This window comes from Carassius auratus, chromosome 28, assembly GCF_003368295.1.
Source record: "Carassius auratus strain Wakin chromosome 28, ASM336829v1, whole genome shotgun sequence".
NCBI classification, from domain to species: Eukaryota; Metazoa; Chordata; class Actinopteri; order Cypriniformes; family Cyprinidae; genus Carassius; species Carassius auratus.
In genome coordinates this window covers 10,667,376-10,677,511 of record NC_039270.1, presented here as the reverse complement: position 1 = coordinate 10,677,511, position 10,136 = coordinate 10,667,376, and the positions used below count along the sequence as shown (strand labels likewise).

The 10,136-nt window shown below is 38.0% G+C and overlaps 1 protein-coding gene across 15 annotated transcripts in view; it reads left to right on the top strand.

Annotated features, from left to right (window-relative positions):
• Nucleotides 1-6,232: 6,232 nt before the first annotated feature.
• LOC113046776 (uncharacterized) overlaps nucleotides 6,233-10,136 on the top strand; it is a 42,244-nt gene continuing 38,340 nt past the window's right edge. For 14 of the 15 annotated variants that reach the window (XR_003276169.1, XR_003276164.1, XR_003276160.1 and 11 more), the window contains exons 1-2: nucleotides 6,233-6,340; nucleotides 6,714-6,805. The gene's annotated coding sequence lies outside the window, so the exon portion shown is untranslated. Of the gene's footprint in view, nucleotides 6,341-6,713; nucleotides 6,806-10,136 lie in introns of those variants that run through there. The other variant, XR_003276165.1, reaches the window with a different exon arrangement.

The following is a 10,136-nucleotide window of genomic DNA, read 5'->3' as shown; positions in this document are numbered from 1 at the left end:
AGAGAAAAATTTTTTTTACATATGACCTCAGGCACAAAATAAACAAAGACACATTGAACGAAGACAGTACAAACAATACTGTCAGGGCAGGATCCTGACAGACCTCAGATGATGCTAACCCTGAATCTTCAGACAGAACTAACAAATATTGCTACAAGTGTGACTGCATCATAATAATTGCTGTTAATAGTGTCCATCGTCTGTTTGATTACGTCTTTGATTTTTCCGTACATTTCTGCCGTATGTACATAAACTGACACCACTTATAAGCTACTACTTAATATTGGAGAAACTTAATTTTCTGTAAAGTCGCTTTGCAATGATTTTTATTGTAAAAAGCAATGTACAAATAACCTTGAATTTAATTAAACTGAATTTAATCTGTTCATACTGGAAATCTGATATTGGCCACATTTAAAACAACAATGTGAATAGCTATACAAAAAACCAGCGGTACAGGCCAGATTAACAATATTTATCTAAATGATGTCAAGTCAAAGATGGACTGCATGCAGTCAACAAGGTAACAGACAAATGTGTTCTTTAATTTCCAGAAGATGGTGTCCTTGGCTGCACAGAAACACACTCATTAGTTACACTGAACAAAATTATAAATGCAACACTTTTGTTTTTGCCCCCATTTTTCATGAGCTGAACTCAAAGATCTAAGACTTCTTCTATGTACAGTAGGTGGACAACCTAAATGGGTATTACTGCTGCGCGTACTGCCGCTGCGGGGCCGCAGCGTTAACTGTAATTCAGTCGAGTGTTGAAATCATTCGCAAAACTACCGCCAGGTGGCGTAAAGGGACGGATTGCGAAATAAATGTAATTGTAAAATGAGATAGGAGGAAGTAAAACAACAATAATATTATGATATAACATTGTAACATCTTTATGAAAACATTACAAAATTTACATTGAGTTAATTTCAACAGCTGTCAGGATGAAACGTGCTGGATTCAGTTGCGGGTTATACTGAGCTTTATTGAAAGCAAATGAGACAGATAGGTATCGTTCCACAGTTTAGCTCGTTCGACAGCCAAATACCCAGAGACATGAGAGCTGGAATCTTCTTGGAGTACTGCATTCGTGAACCCTGACAACAGTCTACTCTCTCTCTCTCTCTCTCTCTATATATATATACGGATAAAAAGCTAAATGTTTTAATTTCATTTTCATTTCGGTTCATTCTTGTTTAAAAAAAAATCTTCAGGTTCCATTTGCAGAGCGAAATGAGATCGGTCCAGCATTTAGCAATAATTATTATTAACTCTGTTATTATTCTTAATTTTTTCAAACTACTAACACTTTTCATTTTTGAATTATGCCTTGTGTGTGACCCAAAATGGAGTATTTTCCGTTTCAGCTGTTTGATCGCGCTGGTGCCTCGCGCACATATTCATTAGAAACAGCAACCATTCATCGTGACACTCGGCACTTTATGATGACATTTATGATTTTTATTCCATCAATACTGAAACATGCATGAACTACAAAGGCTATTTTACCTCATGAATAATAGTTAAGCTTCAAATGGGCAACATCACGAATATGGAATCGAATTTCTCCTGAGTGAGAGAATGAGAAAGCCCAACCATACCTTACGTTTCACTTTAAATGATTTTATTTTTTTTTGTTTATAACTAAGCCTATATTATTATATACTGCAAATATATTTATCCATTAGAACTATATATTTTTAATTCTTGTTTTGTTCTGATAAATTAGTTAAATTAAAAGGATTTGCTGTAAAGTGAAGGGAACAAAAATATCCTTTTATAACATTATTAGGCCAGCCTTTATTATTTCTAAATATAATAAAATGCAACTTATACATGACTTATATATTATTTTCCTCTCACAAACGTAATTAATTTTTTAGCATGTTTAAAAAAAACATGCAGCAAATGAAAAAAGGCGATTAATCCGTTAAAATTTGTTACTCTGGGTTGAAAGTAATTATAATTATTATATACCTCAGAGCAGAGCCTGCATGGGCCTAATCTAGGCTATCCAGGGTCTATTTTTTTTCATTGCATCTGAAAATGACTTTGTGCATCACATTCACTTCACGTGTCCTGTGCAGATCTGCCTCTCGCATTGTTCAGGTGTGGATGATTTAAAAATGTTTGATATATAGGTCCTATTTTATACAGGAATTGTTCATTTAAAAAAAATCGAATTATATTGTTAGTTCTAATTAAATTGTTAACTCAAGTTCATTTATGCTATTTAACATGCACTGTGACATTTTATCCTTTTTAACTTATAAACTCCTTGAGATTTTAAAGTTAGTTTAATAGTATTTAAATTCTAAAAAATGGTTTTAATTGCTTAAATTATTTCTATGAATGAATATGTTATGTTTATTCTTTAAGAAAATAAGGGAAAAAATAAGGGACAATACAAATATTTGTTTTGCTTCACCTATTTATGTAGACTACAATTATAAAAAAAAATTAATAACAATAATAATAATAAAATAATGTCATTAAATGGATGCCACCTTATTGGAAGAAAAGCCCTCTGTAAACCTATACTAACCTTACTCTATACTTTATTTTCAACTCTTTGATTATTTCCTTCAATTTTATTAAAAAGAAATGCTTTTCTGATGTGATTAGAAATTTGAAAAGGGAGAATATAATTTCGCCCAAAGGCAGATTCGAACCCAGGTCGATCGTGTAAAAAAAAAGTTGGCTTATGACTCATGTTTTAGCATCTACGCCACTGAATCCGATGACTTTTTTATGTAATGTTGTCAAAAAAAGGCAGGCTATTTCTACCTGCCCACAGACAAAAACACCCTCAGCACCCCCACCTCCCATGCCTATGGGCGTGTTTATTGGTAATAGAAATTTAACATGAAGAACGCCTTTCTTTCAAATTCCTTACTAGTGGACTTAGCAAGGGGTTTGTGGACAACAGCTTAGCTGTGAGCAAAATTCACAAATCAAGCAGGTGAATATGTTGAAGGTTTTACTTTTCTAAGTGTCCAACTTTTGCAGCTATAGGCATTATAAAATCAAGATTCGCTACGAAAAAAAACCTTATTACAGATCGGAATCATGGAGAATGATATTCGGTATTATTTGTATGTCTATGACAAATAATAAATCAAAATAAGCAAAATAAATCTGAAAACGGCAAACCATATTTACTGCAGTCTGTGAGGCAAGTATTTGCTATAGAAAACTTTAAATAACTACTTTAAAACTGTCACGGTTGGTAGAACCATCTTCTCTGCTGATCACTATGTGGGTGGAGTTATGTGTTTCTCTCGTCTGCACTGATCGTTTCATGTCCGTTAATTGTTCATCAGCTACAGCTGCCACCCATTACCTGCTCCCTATTTATTGCCCTGTCTTTCATCTTGTGTTTGTCAGATCATTGTTTGAAGTTCCCTGTGTACATACCTGGTTTCTCGTTCTTGTTTCTGCCTGTTTCTTTGGTACGCTGGAACGCTTCATTCCTGGAACCCCATCCACTCACCTCTCCACCGGATCGCCCATCCAAGTTCCTGTGTCATGCTCTCCTGCTGTTCAGTTCCACCTCCACTTCCTGGCTGCCCATGACTTTCTTAATTAAATATTAATTAATATTATCGTCAACACTGATCTTGCATACCCTTCAGCAGTTGTGCAGGTGTGCCCCTGTTTTTGGTTTCACACAATCTATTACACACTAAATTCTTAGCCAAAATATAATTACTAAATCTGTAAATGTCAAATCTGGTGTGATTTTAAATCGATTTCCTGTACATAGTAAAAATATTACAAATATTCTTAACCATTGTGGAATAATTAACATCATTTATGTTTTCACATAAACTTCTGTGATTTCCATTGAGGGAATGAGAATGAGATTCAAATGAGAACTCTAAATGTAAAAGCCCTGAGCTAGAAGGTTTATCCGTTTTTAGATCCTCACTGGAGCAGAACCTAGGTATTGTAGTTGACCAGTATTTAAAGTGATAAACATATCTCTTCTGTTATTGGGTCCAGTTTCTATCAGCTTTGTTTCACGAGTTCACATTTACTCATAATTAAATAAAGGTTTAAGCGTATTTGGCGTGCTGTCCGGGGAGAGAGCTCCGAGCCCGGCAAGACCCCCGAGCCCGGGGAACCCGGCAAGACCCCTCTTTTCCTCTTGAGCTGATTGGTAAACTGTGTAATTGCTAATGATGAACTGGCCGTGTTAATTATCCGTGCATGTTCCTCCCGAAATTTGTTTGAGAAACTTCCCTTACTGTCTAAAATTAAAACTTTCTCAATCCTAAAACTCTAGAAATGGCTGTTTATGCTTTTGTTACGTCTCTTCTAGATGGCTGCAATTCTTTATATTGTGGTATATCTAAATTTTAAACTGCCTGACTTAAAGCTGCAGTAGGGAACTTTTGACGCTCTAGCGGTTAATAAACAGAACTGCTTGCGTCTTGCGGAAGAACATCGTAGCCAGAACTACTTCTCTCTGTTTATGTCTATGAAGAATCACAAAGGTACTGGGTTACTCCGCCGCGGTACCCCCGAAGCAATCTAAAATAGTCAGAATATAAACACTTATTATAGGTGTACCCTAGTGATTCAGGACAAGCTAAAAACACGGTTTGGAAAATGGATTCATGGTGTACTCGCTTATTATGTTCATTTTTCTACATTTTGAACACAAACAAAGTTACGGACCACAGCTCTGATTGGTTGTTTCTTACAGGGATCGGATGGCTTTCTGCAAATGGCAATAGGACCATTGGGAGGAGCCAGAGGAGCTTGATTTTTTTCACAGATTATCTGTCTCATATTCTACTGTCAGGACATAATGACAGGTTTAACAAATATGTAAAAAATATATTTTTACAAAAGTTCCCTACTGCAGCTTTAAGATTGTCGAAAACACTGCGGCCAGTTTTCTTTTAAAGTGTGAACACATCACTCCAATTCTTAGATCCCTACAATGGTTGCCAATCCGTCAGAGAATAGACTTTAAAATTCTCTTCTTTATACACTGCCTGTCCAAAAAAAAAGTCACCACTTGGATTTAACTAAGCAAATAGGTAACAGCCTCTGGGGTTGCTGCAGTTGGTCAGATTTAGGTTCAGCAATGTTATGTAGCCAAAGAATGAGGTCTGCTGTCTGCCTGAATATACTGAATGACCAGGTTATTCCATCAATGGATTTTTTTCTTCCCTGATGGCACAGGCATATGCCAAGATTCATTGGACTCAAATTATGAAAGAGTGGTTCAGGGAGCATGTGACATCATTTTCACACATGGATTGGCCATCTATGACCAAATCCCAATTGAGAATCTTTTGGATATGTTGAATAAGACTGTGCAGCGGTCCGACTCCCCCATCATTAATACAAGAACTAGGCAAAAAATTAATGCAACTCTGTATGGGAATAAATTTTGTGACATTGTAGAAGTTTATTGAAATGATGGCACAGTGAATGCATAATCAAAGCTAAAGGCAGTCCAATTAAATATTAGAGTGTGTGACTTTTTTTTTTTTGGACGGGCAGTGTATATAAATCCCTACATAACTAAGCTCCTTTCTATCTATCTGAACTTCATCTCTATACTCTGTCTAGAAGCCTATGATCCTGTGACCAGGCTTTGTTGGTGGTCCCTCACGTTAGGCTAAAGCGTAGCGGGGAGTGTGTATTTGCAGTGGCAGGGCCACGACTCTGGAATACCCTGCCTTTAGAGATAAGAATGGCCCCTTCCTTGTCTATTTAAGTCCTTGCTAAAAACCCATTTGTTTTCCTTAATGTATTGACTACTGTGATATGTTACATTTTTAAATGGGTGGTTTTAAGTTTTTGTATGGTCTTTTTTTTCTGTGTATGTGGTAAAAGTCTTGCTCTTCTGTAAAGCACTTTGGTCAATCTGGTGGCTCTTGTAAATGCGCTATACAAATAAAATTGAAATTAATTATTTAGCTTTATATGAAAATAGGGTTACTGACAAAACAGTTTGTCCGACAAAACAGTATATTTAATTATTATTTTATAGATTGTCATATTTTAAGATGTTAAACATGAGAAATGTTGTCACATTCCACGTTCAACATATAAAGAAAAAAGTATACACGTGTAAAATAAATGTAAACCCCCCCTCTAAACTCCAAATGGATTTACACTAAATAAGCCAAGTGTTAGGTTGTGCCCCGCTCTCCCCTACACTTATGTGTACGTGCAGATTGACTTTATCTGCCCCTACAAGGCACACACTTACGTCTAAGTGCAGCATGACATTATCTGTCTCTACAAGGCACACAGAATTTGTTTAAACGAGTCCACCCATGCAGCTCATTTCCTCACAATCTTCAAGAACCCTTGTAAGTACTTGATCTGCTAAAATTAATGGACTAATATACCCTTTAAATTCTTAAAAATGCTCTTAGTGATTTATACTTGTTTGCAAAATTATTGTTTCTCTCTATTATGGCATGTTTATATGAATTCATTGTAGAATAGCCATAACCTGAAATAGACTATAATGGATAAGACATTAAAAAAAAAAAAGAGAAATAGAGAAAGCATTAGTGGTCCTTTCGAGTTCACATAATTTATCATACATTCATTTCTTAGCCAAAATATAATTCTTGAGCCTGTAAATGTTAAATCTGGAGTGATTTTAATCAATTACCTGTATATTGAAAAATATGAATACAATTTTAGTCTCATATATTCCTTTCCTTTCACATTCAGCTTTCACTCACACTTTTGTTCGACGGAAGACGCACCCCGAGCAGCACATTTCCTCACAATCTTCAAGAAATATTCCTAGACACAACTCTTCTGTAAGTATTTGAACTGCCTGTGCCATAAACTAAATAATTTTCAGAATAAAGACTTTGAATCTTGGTTTTGCAGTTTGACTGTGCCTTCTAGTCAACGGCCTTTGGAGAAAGTGCCATAAAGCGTTGTTGTATAACTATCAGGACATCAGTGATTTGTAAACTGAATTTTGTGACAGTACAGTATGTTACAGTGAAGTTATTGAATATATTTTTCATAATAGTCAAGTTTAAAAAAAGAACATAAAAAAAAATTATACACAAATATATTTCCAAAATGTGTTGTAGTACAAACTATCAGGACAGCAGTGATGTGTGAACTGAATTTGGTGACAGTACAGTATGTTACAGTGACGTTATTGAATATATTTAATAATAGTCAAGTTAAGAAAGTTATTTAAGATTATGTATGTTACAGAGATTTATTGAATATTGAATTTGATGTGCATGTAAAGAGGCTGTGTAGAACAATCAGAACAAACTTGAATTGTTTTTACATGATTAGACCATATATATCTCTAAAACAGCTAAGTTATACATGAATGCAATGGTCTTTTTGCATTTATCTTATTGTGTCTGGAATCAGGTTTCTCAAAAGACAAGAAACCAATTAGATGGCATGACAAAAACATAGTTTGCTTAGTTATGAAAATGTTATTAATTTGTCTTTTATTAAATTGGTATCTAAATGTGTAAATAATCTTACTCCAAACATGATATGCCAATTCATTTCAAAACAGAGTAGTAAGAAATCACTACAAGAGGTACAACTAATTAGAATTGCACAGTACCAAAGAGAAAAACAAAACTTACACAATCCACATTTTCAGTTCAAGGTAACTGCTTTGGAACAGCCTACCAACTGAACTGAAAATGCAAACAGAGTTGAACATTTTTCAAAGAAATTTTAAAAAGCGGTTCAAACAAAAGCAGTAGCAATGTTATACTGCATTGTTCCTGTTAAATAAACTAATAAATAAATAAAATATATTTTTCATAATAGTCAAGTTGTTAGATATTTTTCAGAATACCAAAAAAAAAAAAAACATAAAAAGTATGCACAAATACATTTTCTTAAAATAAGTGTTGTAGTATAACCATTAGGACAGCACTGTGTGAACTGAATTTGGTGACAGTACAGTGTGTAACACTGAAATTATTTTTTCTTATTTATCAGTCAATTACAGTGAATAGTTATTGTTTTTGTAGAAAAGCACATTGGGTTTTGCACTTTGGAGACCCTTTGAATCCGTCTCTCAGCCATCTACAAATACAGATCAATGTATTTTTTACACTGCGGAGGAAGGTTGGTTTTGAGGAAATTTAGGTTGTAGTTGCTTAACTACAGTACTGCGATTGAAAAGAGGTGTTATTTGTGTAGTAACAGCATTTAGCTCACAAGTTATTGATACGGGGAATTCGAATCTGCTCTCCCCTGCACAAAGAATCTCTTATCTCAGTATGGAGTTAGACTTGGTGAGTATGATGGCTTGTCTCACCGGCGAGCATGCCCAGTCGGATGCTGAACTGCCTGAGTTCCTTCAGAGGCAGGATAGTCGTACCACTGAAACATTTTCAGTGGCTCCTGGGGCATATGGCATCCGCAGTCATGCCGCTCGGATTGCTTCACATAAGACCACTTTCAAGATGGCCATGGCGCAGCGTTACTCATAGTGTCACCATCACACTGATGTGTCGCCACCTATTCAGCCCCTAGTTAGACCTTGCCTTCCTACGTCAACTGTCTGGAGTTGCTTGCATTTCATCTAGCTTTACGGTGGTTTCGGCCGCTGTTGCTAGACAAGCACATGTTGGTACCCACGGACAACACTGCGGCTGTTTCGTACATCAACCAACAAGGCGGTCTACGATCACGTCGCATGTCTCAACTCACCTGTCATCTCCTCCTCTGGAGTCAGATGCGGCTCAAGTTGCTGTGCGCTATCCATATGCCAGGGGAGCTCAATCATGCAGCCGACGCGCTCTCACGACAGCTCACTTTACCTGGGGAATGGAGACTCCATCCCCAGTCTAGCTGATCTGGAGTCATTCGGGGAAGACCAGGTAGACTTGTTTGCTTCTCACGAGTCCTCCCACTGCCAACTGTACTATTCCCTGATGGCCAGTCCCTGGGGAAGCATGACTTGATCGTTAGGTTCCTGAAGGGTACCAGAAGGTTAAATCCTCCCTGGACACCCCGATGCTCTCCTGGGACCTCTCTATTGTCCTGGCTGGACTTCAGAGGGGTCCCTTTGAGCCACTTGATTTGGTTGGGCTGAAGTTCCTGTCTCTCAAGACAGCGCTCCTGATCACGCTCACTTCCATCAAGATGGTCGGGGTCCTCCAAGCATTTTCGGTAAGTGAAGAACGCCTTGTGTTCGAGCCGGCCTACTCTCATGAGACCCTGGCCTGGATACGTGCACAAGGTTCCCACCATTTCCTTCTGAGAACCAGGTGATGAACCTACAAGCACTGCCCCAGGAGTAGGCAGATGCAGCCTTCGCGTTGCTGCGTCCCGTAAGAGTGCTTCATATATACGTGGACCACACCCAGAGCTTCAGAAGCTCTGAGCAGCCCCTGGTCTGCTTTGGGGGCCAGCATAAAGGGAATGCTGCCTCCAAGCAGAGGTTGGTCCACTGGATAGTGGATGCCATCGCCTTGGCATACCATTCCCAAGACGAGCCGTGCCCCCTTGGGGTGATGGCTCACTCCACATAAAGTGTTGCCTCCACTTATGCATTGGCGCATGGCGCCTCTCTGGCAGACATCTGTTGAGCTGCGGGCTAGGTGACAATTAACACTTTTGTGAGGTTTTACAACCTTTGTGTAAAACCAGTTTCTTCCTCTGTGTTGGGTAACTGGTAGTTGGTGGGAAGAACTGGCTCGGTGGCATGCTTGCTGTGCCATTCCCCCTCACACGTGGATGCAAGCACATTTTTCTCCCAGTAGAGTTCCTCGGTTGGCATACCCTGGTCGAGCATCCTCCAGCACCTTGACCTTGGTGGTCAGACTTGGCGGAGCAGTCTGTCGTCAGGCACAGTACTAGTGTTTACATGCCTGGAGTCCCGGTCAGCTGGGCTAGGTGTCCATATGGCGAGATTCCCTACGGCAAATCACATATTTGTATTCTTCCAATGTAGGACCTGCCTCAGAGACCCATTCCATATGTAGTGCTGCCCCCTGGGTCAGTCCATATCAGTATCTCCACATGTCACCTCTCTATGGCTAGGATGTGGTTTCCGTAGCAACCTTTTTCCTAGGCTCGCTTCCCCATCATTCAGCCAAGCTAAAAGAATAAATTGAAAAAATATTTGAAGCAATCTTTCACTGGAGG